This window comes from Larimichthys crocea, chromosome XVII (genome assembly GCF_000972845.2).
Source record: "Larimichthys crocea isolate SSNF chromosome XVII, L_crocea_2.0, whole genome shotgun sequence".
Lineage (NCBI taxonomy): Eukaryota > Metazoa > Chordata > Actinopteri > Sciaenidae > Larimichthys > Larimichthys crocea.
Genome location: NC_040027.1, coordinates 6,697,447 through 6,714,126, shown reverse-complemented (window position 1 = coordinate 6,714,126; position 16,680 = coordinate 6,697,447). Strand labels below are relative to the sequence as shown.

The window sequence follows — 16,680 nt, the reverse complement described above, 5'->3', positions numbered from 1 at the left end:
GCCTATAATAGAGGACTGATTCCACCTTCACAAGACTTCACAGATTGTTTTTTTTCAATCCGTTTAAAACCTTACTTTCCCTGTGGCTTCAGGAAATCCTGCCAGTCAGCCTCCAGTTCAGTCTTATCTAAACACCGGCTCCTGAAGTTTGCTGCTCCACCAGCCTTGCACGTTTCTGGATCTCCTACCTTTTAAGATCTCATCCGATCACCACTGCTCCTGATTGCACGATTCATTTGGTGTGAATAAACTGTATAAATGTATGCTCTCTGTGGGGTGTGATTGCAGTTTGGGTCGCTAACTGTTTCAATATAATGATCGTGTATATAGCATCCGTACTATCAAAAGCAAAGTGCAATTAAGTTGCTGAGACCTCCATCAAGGCCTTGTTCCTCATTATTCTGTGCAGGGTGTGCATATCCTGTGCTAGAAAAAACATCGTCAGCGGTTTGCTGTGTTGAAATGTGATCAAACACAAAAATAATTCTGTAACATAAATCATCTGAGCACACTGTCAATATCAGTCTAAACGGATTTTTTAACATAAGAACCCTGAATAAGACGGAGGAGCACATCCACAAAGTCAAGAGGCCTAATTAGACAACAAGTGGAACAAAGCTTTGAGGGTGAACCAGGCTGTTACTTAATAAATCACAGGCTGCAAATATCAAACATATTAGCAGACCTAAAAGTTTGGCATCCAGAAAAGGTTCAAGGGCTTTTAAAAACTCATCACACTACACTTTAACCCTTATGTATTTACGGACACATCTGTTCATCACTGCCTTGTTTTTCTTCACTTTCGTCAGAACCATTGTGTTTGATTTAGTGTTAGGTTTGTCCTGGACACAGGGAGGAGAGGAGCAGTCAATGAAATGGCACAAGACAGTAACTAAGATTTCTGGAGAGGGTGAGATTTTTAAAACCACATTTCAAGACAAAACGTCTAGCTGTGGATGTTCATAGCTTCATTATGTTAATAAAAAACAAATCATCTTGTAGGAGTGTTGTGGTAGAAGTAGGATTCATTTTTTTTTCAGCCCACGATATTGTCAAAGTGTTTATTCTGCAATAGAGGTCCTTAGTGCCAGGTAACTGCGTCGGTTGGTTTATGTAGGATGTCCAAAGGAGTGGGTGTGTCAGGGGTGGACGGCCATCTGCATACCGGGCATTAGGATGTGTCGGGACGCGAACGATCCGGTTTCTAAGAGCCGGCTCTTTGAAGTGAACGGGAGCCCCTTTTTTTTCACTTCTGTGGCCTCACTGTCTCGTCCCTGACTCTCACTCGTGCCATGCCTGCTCACCCACGTTGACCATCACGTTCGGCTTTCAATTAAAAAAGGGAACACTAAAAATATAAACTAGGGAAAAAAAAAAATTTTCTAACCACTTTTTTTGTGTGAAAGCCGCCACATAATTGGTCAAGATAGTATAGCAGCATCCACGGAGGGGTGACACACACACACCACACACACAAGCGGATGACTGGATGATGAGCAGCAGGTTCAGGATGGAGCTTCAGGATGGAGGTAGAGCCTGGTAGGTGGAGGGTCAGTCAAAGCTTCTTGCCACAGTCTGAAGGTGGAGGTCATCTGCAGGCTGCCTACACCTGCAGGTTGTAGCCTGTCCAAGCTGCTTGCCAGAGTCTGCAGGTGGAGGCGGCCTTCAGGATGGAGGTAGAGCCTGATAGGTGGAGGGTCAGTCAAAGCTTCTTGCCACAGTCTGCAGGTGGAGGTGGCCTGCAGGCAGTTGGTAAAGGTTGGTAGGTGGAGGGTCAGTCAAAGCTACTTGCCAGAGTATGCAGGTGGAGGGTCAAGGTACAGCTGTTTGCCACAGTCCACAGGTGGAGGCCTGCAGCTGCAGACCATACAATCTGCAGGTGGAGGTGGTCTAAAGCTTGGAGGCGAAGGCTGTTTGTTCGAGTTTTAGTCAAAGCTGCTTACCACATTCTGCAGGTGGAGGTGGCCTGCTGGTTGGTGACAGAGGCAGGTAGGTGGAGGGTCAGGCTGCAGCTGCTTGCCAGAGTCTGCAGGTGGAGGCAGGCTGCAGGCTGTTGACAAAGTTTGGTAGGTGGATGGTCAGTCTAAAACTCCTTTCCACAGTCTGCAGGCCATCTCATCCTGCAGACTGTGGCAAGAAGCTTTGACTGACCCTCCATCTACTACTTGCTTGCCATAGTCTACAGGTGGAGGCACCCTGAAGGCTGGAGACAGAGAAGGGTAGATGGAGTGCCAGTCAAAGCTACAGTCTGCAGGTGGAGGTGGCCTGCAGACTGTTGGCAAAGGCTGGCAGGTGGAGGGTCAGGGTACAGCTGCTTCAGGTCGCCTCCACCTGCAGACTTTGGCAAACAGCTGTACCCTGACCCTCCACCTGTCAGCCTCTGCCACGAGCCTGCAGTCTGCCTCCACCTGCAGACTCTGGTAAGAAGCTTTGATTGAACCTCCACCTACCAGCCTCTGCCACCAGCCTTCAGGCCGCCTCCACCTGCAGACTCTGGCAAGCATCTTTGACTGACACTCCACCTACCAGCCTTTGCTACCTACGTGCAAGCCACCTCCACCTGTAGACAGTAGTCGAGTTGTAAAATGAAACCAGGGGGGATGGTGAAATTTTTCATTATGTAACTTATTTTCCAGCAGGGGGGTCTGGGGGTCCTCCCCCAGGAAATTTTGTATTTCTTAGATGCAATTTCCTGCATTCTAGTCAATTTTAGGGTGACTCGCTAGACATGGCAAATTCTAAATCCCATCTGATTCATAGCTTGCATTCTCAGTTGCATGGCCTGCACAAGACAATACTATTTATCGGAAAAGAAACAATAACCACCGTAACTATGGACATATGTCATTCACACTTTTTTTATCTTTATTTGTGAATGTGCTCAAATATTTTTTTAAACACAAACTTTGTGTATGTTTTTAACATCTTTGTGTGTTTTTAAACATATTTAAATACATTTAAACACATTTTTTGTTAAAAAACATCCTTCACGTAAAAAAACACATTTAAGGAGGAGGAAAGAAGACTTCGAGTTTTAAGACGACGCGATGTTTGAAACAAGCGGTATTAAAGAATATGAACAGCAGGTAGCAGCTCGCGGTGCTGCAAGGCTAAAACAACACAGAGTGTGGATGATGACACCTTTCCAACTGGTCGACCAATCCGAGTAGGAGAATCTATTAGTACCCGCCCACATTCACCTTTGACCCACCAATGACGACCCAGAATGAAGTAAACCCAAAGGTAGTATATCGCAGCAAGAGGTCTCACTTCACTGTAAAAGCCTCTTTGTCTTTATGAAACAACCAGGAGCTTCGTGACTGATTCAAACTAAGCAGAGACATAGCAGGAGACATTAGGGCAGAGACATTAGCAAGACATTAGCAGGAGACACTAGCAGCGTTTCTTCGCGCTGGACTACTGTGTCGTTTTGTGATTTTTTTTTTGCTACTCTTTGGGGGCTAGCTCTCCGAGTTTTCATCGCACAGTGATGAGGACCACATATCTTTGTAAGATAATTTTTTATTTTTTTCCCCACAGCCGCGCCTCCCCTGAAGTCCTCTGGAGCCCCCCAAGGGAAGGCTGGAATGTGGAGGGTTACGCAAACAGCTTTCTTGCCCAGTCTGCGCTGGAAGGGACTGCAAGGCTGTTGGCAACGGAGGGTAGGTGGATGGTCCAGTCTAAAGCTGCTTCCACAGTCGACAGGTGGAGGTCGCCTGCAAGTTCGAGGCAGAGGCAGGTAGGTGAGGGTCAGGCTGCAGCTCTTGCCAAGTCTCAGGTGGAGGCGGGCTGCGGCTGTTGCAAAGTTTGGGAGGTGATGGTCAGTCCTAAAGCTGCTTTCCACAGTCTCCAGGTGGCAGGTGGCCTGCGGCTGGTGGCACAGCTGGCAGGTGGACGTGTCCATTCAAACCATTGGCTTGCCGGAGTCTGCCAGGTGGAGGGCGCAGCAGGGGCTGGCAGGTGGAGGGTCAGGCTCGAGATGCTTGTCCGAGATCTCCAAGTGGAGGCGGCCTGCCCAGGCTGGTCAGGCAGGTAGGTGGAGGCGCCTCAGGGTGGAGCGGTAGAGCTTGGTAAGTGGAGGGTCCAGTCCAACTGCTTCATTGGCCATGGTTCTTCAGCGGCAGGCCTCAACCTGTAGATGTGGCAAACAGCTGTTACTTGACCCTCCACCTGCAACTCGGAAAGAAGCTTTGACTGACCCTCCACCTACCGGCCTTTATAAACTGCCTGCAGTGCCGCCTCCACCTGCAGACTGTGGCAAGAAGCATTTGATGCACCCCTCCACAAATCGGCAGGGGAGGCCGGCCTAAAGCCTGGGGTGAAGGTTGTTGTTCGAGGGTCAGTAAGGCTGATTACACATTCTGCCACGTGGAGGTGACCTGCTGGCTGGTGGCAGAGGGCAGAGAGTAGGTGGAGGTTCCAGGTACGCTTCCTTGCCACGTCCTGCGGTGGAGGCCGCCTGCAGGTTGGTGGCAAGGCAGGTAGGTGGGAGGGTCAGGGGATAAAAGAAAGGACAGCTGCTTGTCAACAATCTGCAGGTGGAGGCGCTGCGGTGGTGGAAAAAGGCTGGAAGGTGGAGTGTCGTCAAAAGAGCTTGCCAGAGTCTGCAGGTGGAGGCAGCAAGCAGGCTGGCAGGTGAGGGTCAGCCTCGAGCTGCTTGTCAGAGTCTCCAAGTGGAGGCGGCTGAGAATGGAGAAGAGGAAGGCAGGTTGAGGGTCAGGGTACAGCTCCTTGCCACAGTCTGCGGTGGAGGCGGCCTGCAGGCTGTTGGCAAAGGCAGGTGGGTGGAGTTTTTAGGGTCAGCTGTTTGCTACAGTCTGCAGTTGGAGGCAGCCTTAAGGCTGGAGGGCCGGGTACAGCTCTTCCACAATCTGCAGGTGGAGGCGGCGGCTGAAGAGTGGTGGCAGAGGCAGGTAGGTGGAGGGTCAGTCAAAGCTGCTTGGCAGAGTCTGCAGGTGGGAGGCGGCCTGAAGGCTGGAGGCAGAGGCTGTTTAGGTGGAGGGTCACTCAAAGCTTCTAGCACAGTCGGCAGAGGGAGGCAGGCTGCAGGGTGTGGCAAAGGCTGGTTGGTGGAGGGCCAGGATCCGCTGTTTCCAGAGTCTGCAGGTGGAGAAGCTCTATAGCTTGTGGCTGAGGTTGGTAGTCAGAGGCTTGTGTTACAGGTGGGTGGGCAGAGTCTGCAGGTGGAGGAGACCTGCATTGTGTTGGCTGGTGGGTGGAGGGTCAGGCTACAACTTGTTGCCAGAATTGTGGAAGGTGGAGGTGACTGCAGGTCGTTGGCAGAGATAGACAGTGGGTGGTGTTTGAATTTGAAGCGGAGGAGGCTTACAGGTTGTAGGTTGAAGCTGGTTGGTGGAGGGCCAGGAGACAGCTGTTTTCCTCAGTCTGCTGGTGGAGAAGCTCTGTAGCTTGTTGGCTGAGGTTGGTAGTCAGAGGCTTGTGTTACAGGTGGTGGTCAGAGTCTGCAGGTGGAGGAGGCTTGCAGGTCAAAGGTAAAGAGGCTTCAGGTGGATGCGTTGTCTGAGATGGTTTGTCTTTTGGTTGTCTTTGTTATTTTGAGTCTTAAGGTGGATGGTAGGTTTGTTGGTTGATGAGGTAGGAGGTTGTAGGTGGAGGTCCTACTTCCTGGCTCTCTTCTGTTTTGGCTTGCCAGGCTTTGGTTCACCAGAAATGTCCACATCATAATGAGGAGGATGGACTCCGACCCCAAAACGCTGGTCGATAGTCACCAGTCCATCTTCATCGTGACTGATTCTGTTGAGCTAGGACGGACCCAGTTGCTCCCACAGCTCGGTTTTGATCGACGTCCCAGCTCTAAAGTGTTTGGACGCGGGTGTCCATTCTGTACCTTGTGAGGAGCAGAGAAACAGAAATGAAACAATTATGATCTATTTCATGGAAAATGTCACGTGTTGCTTTGAAAAGAGATTTTGTCTAAATCATACCTCAACAAATCATGTTGGCAATTGGGACCAAGTCCAACGAGCTGGTAGAAGCAGTGGAAGCTGACTCAGCAGCTCTGGATGCCAGGAGAAGGCTGGGAAGGACGGGCTACAAGGTCCGCTTCCTCTTCTGGGGCAGGCTAGTAGGTGTAGCAGAGTGCTGGTGCTTTGGAGAATGAAGAAAGAGGATGTCAGGCTTCAGTAAATTTACTTAAACAAGTTTGAAATTGAAAAGTGGAAGATTTCACAGAGCAAAGTTTTAAATTTGTCGAGAAGATGGAAGCCTGCTTATTACACTCATTAAATGTAAATGACTGCTATATACAGTTGCAATCTGCCTGTACGATTTGTCTCAAAACACTCAGTGTTGAAAATAGATTCTGTCATGATTTCTACATTTTGTCAAGCAGTCTAATTCTCTCGTTCTGGAGAATGACATTTTGAACCAATTTGGGACATAAACCTTGAAAATAAATATTTAAAAATAAAACCCAGATTTCAACCTGAGTAAAGATGATGCTAAAGAAACTCAGTTGTTATAAAAAATAAATGTATGTAAATTTTGTTTATTGGTGTTGTTGATTTCTCCTGAATTACCAAAAAAAGCTCATTTACATAACGAACATAAATGTCAGGAAGAATACCAAAAATAATTATCTAATGTATCTAATAACTGGGGAAGTTTGATGGTGATATGGTTTGTTCATATTTTTGACCCTCTCAGGCAGTCTTGTTAAATTATATGTCATTTTACAATACACGAGGGGTTTGTTCATATTTCATTTCAAATTTTTTTCTTTTTTCTGTGGACCGTTTTTACTGGTTTATTCAGAGATAAAAAGAGATATACAAAAAAAATGTATCCAGCGTTCACATTAATGTTCTGGAGATGTATGGAAATGAACGCATTTCTAATTAGATAATACTTCGTTTGCACATTTAAATCTTAATATTTGTCATAAAGTCATCATTTCATGCGCATGTTTGGTCTGTTTTCAAACGAATACATCGATTGATCCGGTACAGTCCGGTTAAAATCGATATAAAACATTTAAAAAAGTAATCAAATCTCACATTTCCCATTACGCAAGTTTTCTTGGTCTTCTTCTTCACTCTGTGTGCTTTTAATCGTGGAGTGGATGTAAACAATCCGCAGTTGAAGTTTAATTTTCCGTTAATAGTCGGTGAAAGAGGAGACAAACTTTTTCGTGACCGTTCGGTTTTGTTTATGTTCAAGTTATGATCTTTCCCTAGTTATGATCTATTAAAATGATGAACCTGGAGACAAAACATAGCAACCATAGAATGTTTGAATAAAATATATTGTCTGTTTTGTTCTGAATGTGTCTGTCTTGATGTCTGTAATAATTACGTAGACTTTTATTTTAACGTGTATCTGAATGATCATGGAAATTAAAAAACATGTAATAATAATATTAATATTAATGTTGTTTTATTATTGTTCTTATTAATAACAGTGTAAAACAATTAGTATGTGTTACTGTGAATTTGCTACCAAGTATAAGCCAATCATTTACTGTAAAAGTACAATAACATGTGTCACCATAAAGCAGAAACTCTCTAGTTTAGAGTAGTGAGATATATTTTATCCAGTTGAACTTCGCTCTCATCAGATGCAATAAGAATAACAAACAGCAACAGTTTTGTGTAAATGATGTGAAATTAGTTTTAAACGATATTAACAGTGTTCTCAGATGATGTATATTAAATAATTATTATCACACAGAAACCTGAGGATGTATTCGAGCACCAGGAATACTGCAGACGCTGCACGAAAAGGGACGAGGAAACAAGGCCTTATACGGAAGGCCCAGCAGCTAATTTCCAACTTACGACATAGACAATGTGAACTGAAACAGACTTAATTAATATAAAACATTCTGGAAACAAGTTGTCCTTTTTGGTTATTTGTGTTTTGTGTTGCAGAGCGATGCATGAGGATTGACAGAGCTGTGGGAGTCTGCAAGAAGATTTCAGCTTGTTTTCACACAGCTGGAAAAAGCAACGGGCTCTCAAGGCTGCACAAGAGGCTCGACTTCTCAGCGTAAACTGGGACTGAATCCCCTACACGATGGGACCAGGCAGATGATGATTCCGCAGGTCTTGAGCAAGAAAAGGCCATCACCGTTTTGGCTGCTGAACGGTCAACCAGGCATCTGGTGCTGAAGTGGCAGGACATTGACATCTTTGAGGCTGTCCAGCAAGGCATTAGGACCTCTCCTGGATTCCACAGATGCCCTCTCCTCAGAGAATGAAGTCACAGTGTCATACCTGAAGCCTATTCTTTACCTTTTTAGCAGTGAACTTCTGCAGGGAAGGATTATTCAGATCTCAAGACCATAAAAACGTCATTACTGGACTTTTCTGGATATGATGACCAAATACAGCGGTCAACAAAGCAACATTTCTTGATCCGTGCTTTCGCACACAGCACCTGAATCAGGAAAAGCGCCTGGTTCAAAACCAGAATAGTCACAGAGGGAGAATTGTGTCTGGCCATGCCAAGTGGCCTGCTGCTGCTACCTCTGAAACTCACCTCAATCTTCTGAAAAAGGCCAGGGTCAAGAACGGAGGACAATCATCACAGGAAGAAACAGGAAGAGTCTTGGAAGCTTTGTCAAACAAGCAGCTGCTGCTGAGGCCTCCATCAGTGTTCTTACACTGTAATTGAGGCCGAATTAAGCAGTTACTTACTTGGCCAACTGGCAGACAGTGAGAGCAATCCACTTACATGGTGGAAAGTACATGAGAATTTCCCGGTGATAGGTAGTTTAGAAAGAAGTACTGTGCATTCTGCAACAAGTACAGCCCAGAGAGAGTCCTCAGTGCTGGAGGGAATGCGGTAACCTGTCAGCGGTCTCTTCTGAAACCAGCCACAGTTAAATATGCTAGTCCTTTGTGACCAAAAATCTTAAGGTGTGAACGTACAGATATTCCTGTGAGCCTCGTTCCACATTTTTGTACACCAGAGTATTTCAGTGTTTACTGGGTCATTGAAATTTGTTGAAATTATATTTGTTTTTATGCTTGTTTTGTTTGTTTTTTAATTTATCATGTTGTCATTTGCATATTTGGTACACCCAACAGAAGAAACGGTTGTTGCATGTTGTTATAACATTTGTCCATTAAGATGTTTGAGTGAAGTGTTATGTAAGTGAAAACTGAACTAGTATCTAATTTGTGGCATGATCCAGCCACTCGTGGTACTTTTCATCACTGATTGCATTAATTTCAGTGAACTTTTATTTATTGTCTTATTTTATCAGATTGTATTTGCAGTTGCATTACTTTGTGATTTTTGTGTTTTGGCAGTGTTTGCACTGTTTTCTCACTGCCTGGTGTACATTTTAATAAATAATTCGTTCTCACCATTTCAGACTGTTTTGTTGGTGTCACACACTACATTTTTGCATTACAGGTGTCTACTTGAACTTCATTGATGTTTAGTTTAGTAGCCTCTATTATTATTTTGGTGATAATTTATAGTCAAAAAGATTAGCTGAATTGGTGTGTATTTATAATCATTTTACCTCCATGATAAATACCAGAAATTACCGGATACATTTTTTAGTCCATATTGCCCCATCCCTACCAGCAGGCACTCGCATTCCAGTCCGACCGATTCCTTTTGTACTGAGCAGTGTTGTTAATGCCTGGTGGTCTTGCGGAGAGTAAAACAGCGTCCCCACAGGTATGTTCTCCATTTTTCCGTATCCCACAACAGGCAAGTGCTTCTATTCAACAATCGAATATTTCTCTCTGTTTCAGTCCAGTGTGCGTGAAGTAAAAGCGCTGGTTTTCGTGTGCCATCAGGCTGTACTTGCAGGCAACTACTTACAGCTGTGGAAATGTCAGGTCGCACGAAGGGTCCGAAAAGAGCAAGTGCAGGACTGTTCACAAGAAGTTGCTTGACTTGACTCAAAACTGCTTTGTGCTGCAGGGGTCCATGTAAATTTGCTTTGTCACGGCACAGGCACACATAGGGCCACAACCGCTGTCAAGTTTAGGAGAAACTTTGAGTAACAGGATACTTAAGCCCAGAATGATCTCAGGCAACAGCATCTAATGGGGGAGGGGTCTCAGGAGTCATTAATATGGTCTAGGTCAGGAAGGATGCCATCTGCAGTAATGGTATGACCTAGGAAGCGTAGTGAGGTCCTTCCTGAATGACACTTGTTTCGCAATTTAAACACCAGTCCAGCTTCCTTCACACTTTTGGAGGACAGTGTTGAGGTTCGGTCATGCTCAGCAGAGGTGTTTACCATAGAAGAAAGGTCGTCCAGATAATTTTGACACCTGGGAGGTCGTTAAGGATGTCAGCCACTTTTCTGGAAGGCTGAGGGAGCCGATGCAAGGCCATAAGGAACCCGCAAAATCTGAACAAATCGTCATGTGTAATAAATGAGGTCCCTGCATCTTTAGAAGGAGGAAACTGGTAGTATGCGTAGCCAGGTTGATTGTAGAAAACATCTTTGCACCTTTTAAGTGTGCAAACGTTCATCCACATGAGGTACGGGGGTAGCAGTCTGTGGATCACAGCTTTGTTTGGTTACACGAGATCTGTGCACATCCGTATTCCACAAGTTTTCCGCCCTGTGACCACAATACGCGAAACCCAGGGCGATTCATCAATTTTTCAATCACACCGCGTTTCAACAGTCGGTCCCGTTCAGCTGACACAGAAGGCAGGCGTGTAGTTTCGGCGCTATTGGTTTAACAGTGGAATCAATCTTCACCTTAGGCACAAAGTTTTGTGCACAGCTGATGTCTGGGCAGTACATGCAGAGTTTGTGGTAAAGCACGGAAGGAGGACAGTGGTTACCTTCGATGCAGATGCTTAGGCTTTCAAAGATCTCTTCCTAAAGGGAGGTCCCTACTTCACCACGTAGAATGGTGACTGGAGCCGTGAGAACTCCTCTATCACTTTGACTTGTAGGCAGCCAAGCACAGGAATTTTGGGTACCAGAGGGGGCCGGTTCAGTCCAGCATGGACCCAAAATAGATGAAAGGTGGACTAGAAGCTGGAGAGTGCCAGCTCACCTCCTGGCATGCCGAGGTGCCCTTGAGCAAGGCAAAGAACCCCCCCCAATGCTCGCAGGACGCCGTCTGGCTGGCTGCCCATCACTCCACCATCTCTCTCCACATTGCATGTCTAGCGAGCCCTTGTACTGCATGTGGTGTGTTCTGGGTTTGGTATGTAAATAAAACAGAGTGAAAAAAGAATTTCCCGCTGGGGGATTAGTAAAAGTATCTCTTCTTCTATATTTATATTTAAAATGTTAACAAACTTTGCATTAATCATAAAAGGCCATGTTTAAAATGAACATGAGGTTTAGATTTGTATCAACTTCATACAAGTTTAACATATCCATACAGTTTTATTGGTGTTATCTGACTCCAGATGTGAAGAAAAGGCAGGATTGTCTTTTAGATTTGTTGGCTTAGATTTGGTGACCATTGTCATTAAAAAAAAAAAAAAGATAATCATGACAATAAAATGAAATGTTAGAGAACATTGTGTATGTAACTTTTAGGGTTTTCATTTTTAAAATGTTAGTATTGGCCCCTGGGCATTTCATATTGTTCAAATCTGTCCCTCTTAAAAAAGTTTGGACAGCCCGAAGTAGAGGTCATCTACAGTGTTCAGTTGACTGACAACTTGATGGGAGAGCAGCTATTAATACTGGTATCCTGCAGTTTGTGTTAAATTGTTATCTGGAGGGATGGTTCTGAAACTGATGAATATGGCACAGCCCCACCTAGAATAGTTTTCACCAGCCGCACGTGTTGCTGTGAAGTGAACTGCCAACAGATTTATTATTATCTTCCTCTGCATTGGATGGTACTTATTATTTAACAAACACATTACATTTCTAACGCTTGTAATGCTTTATTTATTTATTTGTTCATATTTTATTATATGTATTTATTTGAATCAAGGCTAAGTTTCCATCTTGCATGTCCTTCCATCCTTTGTCTGGTCGGCCGTGGATTTCCACGGAAACAGAGGATCGTCGTCCCGAAAGGAAACGCACCAAAATGAGGAGGTGTTTTTGAACATTTGGCAGAAAAACAATACATCTCGCACACTTTTCTGGCCCAGGAGGAAGAACAAGGAGAGGTCCCGTTCAAAGTCGCGTCTTTAACTACCAGAAACGGTGAGTCGGAGGCTGGCAGCCGCGCAGACAGCTGCTGCTGACGAGCTAACGTCACTTCACAGCTGAGCTGAAGCGGCCATGCCAATCATTCACATGTCGGCGTTTAAGCGCTCCTCTGGGGTTTCCGTTTTGACACTGGCCAGGGCGGGTGGAGTGCCGTCGATGAGTTTAAAACCCGGCCCGTCGCACCACGGAGCGGCAGCGACCTCGAGTCATTTCAGGGAGGAAGTAAGAGGCTAGCTGTTTGACCTGAGCCGCCGGTGTGTCGGCTGAACGAGCGACCTGCAACTGGAAGACCGCTGTCGCTGTCGTGAAGTTACGACCAGTTGTTTAAAGCCTAAATGTACCGTCCCTCGTTGAATTCCCTTATTAGATTTATAATATATTTTTTTCTGTTCGTACGTGACATATTAAGAAAAACTGGCTGCTTAGTCTCTAGGTCTTGTTGTAATCTTCCTGTTTTGTCAGCTGCTGGTCGTCACAACCCAACCCAGGCAAAGGGTCGCCCGTTAACCGAAACACGGGCAGTTTTCTAGCTGCTGACTACAACGTATAGTGACGATACAGTGAGCAAACGAGCCGACTACTTAGAGCTCCCGGTTATTCGCTCCTGTCCTAAACATACACCTTACTTTGCCAGTCCTGTGAACAGGTTCGCTCCGCTTTGCGGCGGCCACGCTGCTGAACTGAGGTCAGTGTGGAGGTGTGGTTGTGGCGCCGTGGCTTTCCCATGAAATCAGCTGACACGCTGGACTGGGAAACCATTACTGGAACTGTTCTGTGTTGTGGAGTGTCAGACAGGTCACAGTGAGGTTTTGTTGCCAGAGAAGAGAGTGCCCACGAGAGGAAAGCCAAGTGCAAGGAACAAAAGGTGTTTTACATAAACTCAAATCAAAACCAATCAGTGTCCTTAAGATCTGGTGAAGAAAGAGCAAGCAGAGAATGAGCTGTGTCAAAAATAAATTAACCTCCCAACCATGTTGATCATTTCTTTAATCGATGTGAGTTATTTTTACGAAAAAAATCTGATTTCGGCCCACTCAGATTATGAACATTTTCTGCTTCTTTCATCCTCGTGACGAGTTTCTCCAGAACGCGGTTGACACTGCTTCATTTTTTTAAAGACTGGATCCAAACTTTGTTTGTTTTGCTGAATGTTTGGAACTCCATAGGACTGAAAAAAAGTAAACTTTGAAACTTTGAGTGAAAACCGTGGTCCAATGAACATGTAACAGAATTTCCTTTGTTGTGTAACACAGCAGCTCAATGCCAGTTGTTGTGCTCCTGGAAGCTTCCTGAAGCTTCTAAGGGGTCTGCATTGTTTAGGGCCAGGATGTGCTGAGCGTTCTCTGAACTGTGCTGACTTTGTCTAAACCGTCCTCTCGGACCGGAACCGTCCACCTGAAGGAAGATGGACAGGAAACACTCGCTTGATGGGCCTGCTAAAGCTCTTGTCCTGATTGGTATTTTAATTAAGGAAATAATTGTCCTTTTTTCAAGTGTGTCGTGAGGGTCTTTGTGTCGGTTTTCAAAAGAGCTCGGCCTGGTGACTTTTGAAGGAAGTCAGAGTCCAGCCCTCCTCCTGTTCTCAATGGTCTGTACAGCCAGTTCTTCCACAGTATGTTGTTTTCACGTGTTTTTTCGGCAGCGTTTGTGCCTCACGGTGAAAACTCGATTGTCAGCAGTGGAGTGGGCTTACATAGCAACCATGCTGCTGCACTTTAAACATTTCGGAGAGAGCTGAGCTCCTCTCCTTATGACTGAATCATGCTCTCCCTGTCCTTTTTTTTTAAAGGTGCTTCTGAAGGCATGAATGACTTTGCAGTCTAACACGGGGCCGAAGAGAGATGCCGCCTTATCGGACTGGGAACTGGAAGAGATGAGCCAGAAAGTAAGGCTGCACCGAGCCCCCATTGGTTTATTCAAAAGAGAAGTCCTTTTATTTGCTTTCATTCGCAGTGTTTTGTTGCATTCTTCTTTCTGTTTTTGATGGTATGCAGTTTCCACTTCTACATGTTGATGTTCTTTCATGCTTGTCGCTCCCAGATCCACCTCCTTTAACCTGCTGTTTTGGTTCGGCCTTGCCGACACCAGTTTTGTTTTCCGGAAACCGCCTTGATAACCCCAGCACCAAACAGTAAGACAGACAAAGTTAGCAGCTAGCAGTTAAGGCTGTGAATCTAAAAAGCCAGATAGGTTTTTTCAGTAGTTGGTGGAGACCAAAACGGAGTTTACAAGAGTGAATATATATGTGTAATCTGGTCACATGGACTCTAAAGGAATGCTAAAGCTGTTGGCGGTGAAAACAAGCAGTCATCTGGGCCTTGGAGGCCGGGTATCGCCACATTGATGCTGTGCCCATCTATGGGAATGAGTTGAGAATCGGGAGCCCTGCAGGACACATCGGCCCTTTGCCAAAGGTAAAGCAGCTAAACATTCCACATGAGCTCAACAGTTCCATGAGAAGGTTTCCCTCGGATCTGAAAAGCTACTTGTTTGTGTTGTGAAATTCTGTACCCTTTCCTACTAACTTCATCTGACAAACTGCGGCATCAGACCCTGAGAAGAGAGGATGGTTTCATTCACTTCCAAGCTGTGGAACACTCGACATCACCCTGAGGACGTGAGCCGGACCCGCCTGAATACCCTGAAGTCACCTGAAGCTGGAGTACCTGTACCTCTACCTCATCCACTTGGCCTACGCCTTCCATGAGCTCAACCCTCTACGCAGGTCTAATAATGAGATGATAACTCGTGTATCAGCTATTGGGAAAAACACACCTCCTGTTTCTCAGCTAGATCGAGCTAATTAGAGGTAGTCAGAAAAAAACAACAATGTTAATTTGAAGATAACGATGTATTTAACCCGTTTTTGTTTTAGAAACAACAGTTCATGTCACTCTTAGCGGTTTTCTTTTTATATATTCTAGCAAGGTGACGTTCCTTTACCCAGAATGTGCTGGCACCCTGCTGTATGACAACATCGACTACAAGCTGACCTGGGCTGCCATGGAGAAGCTGGTGGAGAAGGGCCTTGTCGATCCATCGGCCTGTCTAACTTCACGCAGTTCGGCAAGATTAGATGACGTTCCTGTCTGTGGCCAGCATCAAACCCACTGTTACTCCAGTGAACAGGCTGTTCCTGTGATGTTCTAAAAAGTCTAAAGTAGTTACATTCGGAAAGCTACAGATCACCTTGTAACTCTGTGTTTTGGTTGGGCCAGGTAGAGGGCCACCCCTTACCTGGCCACGGAGAGCTGCTGGCCCACTGCCGGGAACGGGGCCGGTGATGACCTCCTACAGCCCTCTGGGCTCCTACGAAGGGCCTGGAAAAAGAATCAGATGAATGTTGGCTAGGAGCTGTGATCACGCAACTGGCAGAGAAATATAAAAAATCCCCTCACAGATTAGCCCTGAGGTGAGTTCACTCGCAGATTTCTTTACATTGGAAGAGTCCTCAAAAGACAATAGCACAATATTGATCCCTCCCTGCTCAACATGACGGTTAAAAGGTTAGGGGGGGGTAGGTTTTGATTATTAGAATATTTTAACAGAAACCAAACATCTAGTTCTCAAGCCATGAACATCCACATCAAAACTGCTCGCCACTTACAGGGCCAAGCGAAAAACTTAGGGAGTCATGATCGATGACCCAACTTATCATGTTTACCTTGTTTGCCTGGTCGTGCTGCTTCACACGTCACAACATAAGAAAAATCAGGCCATAGCTAACTCTACATGCTACCTAAAATCCGATACAGGCTGTGGTTCATCTTACGACTAACTCCTGTACCCCCTCCTGATGGGCTCCAGCCTCCCACAGTGAAACCTTTTCAGATGAATCCAGAATGCAAAGGTCAAGTTAACCCCGCTGCTCATCAAGCCTACACTGGCTACCTGTCTAGCAGTCCCCTCCTGTATTAAATTCAAATCACGATGCCGCCGGTTTCTCACCTAACGACTTGATCAACCTTAACCGCATGTGTTACCTCAGGACTGTTGGCTCGTCTGGCTCTCCACAGTCCGGTTCGTGGAACGTCCTATGTCCTAGGTTAACTACAGATCAGGGGCGTCTTGCTAAATCCTGTACCCCCTCTAAAACTGGACCTTGAGTCCTAATGCCGAGTAGTCCTTTATTTATATATATATATATATATATAGATATATATATATATATATATATGGGTGTGTGTGTAATGTGTATATATATATATAATGTATAGTGTATTATATATAATATATATATGTAATGTGTATGGTGGTATATAGATAATGTGTAATGTATGTGTATGTATGTGTAATGTAGGTATGTTAATGTAATGTAGGTATGGTATGTATATGTGTAATATGTGTTAATATATAATATATATATATATATATATATATATATATATATATATATATATAGATATATATATAGATATATAGTGAATTGGTTCATGTTGGCATTGAAGTTTGAGTCATTGGGAGGCACAATGAAACAAATTGAATACACAGAACAATTAAGCATATCGGAATCCAGTGAGCAGTTTAAATACATATTTTTTATATTATTATTT

The 16,680-nt window shown here is 45.0% G+C and overlaps 1 pseudogene; it reads left to right on the top strand.

Annotated features, from left to right (window-relative positions):
• Positions 1-5,956: 5,956 nt before the first annotated feature.
• On the top strand, positions 5,957-15,467 carry LOC113747980 (alcohol dehydrogenase [NADP(+)] B-like; annotated as a pseudogene).
• Positions 15,468-16,680: the final 1,213 nt, after the last annotated feature.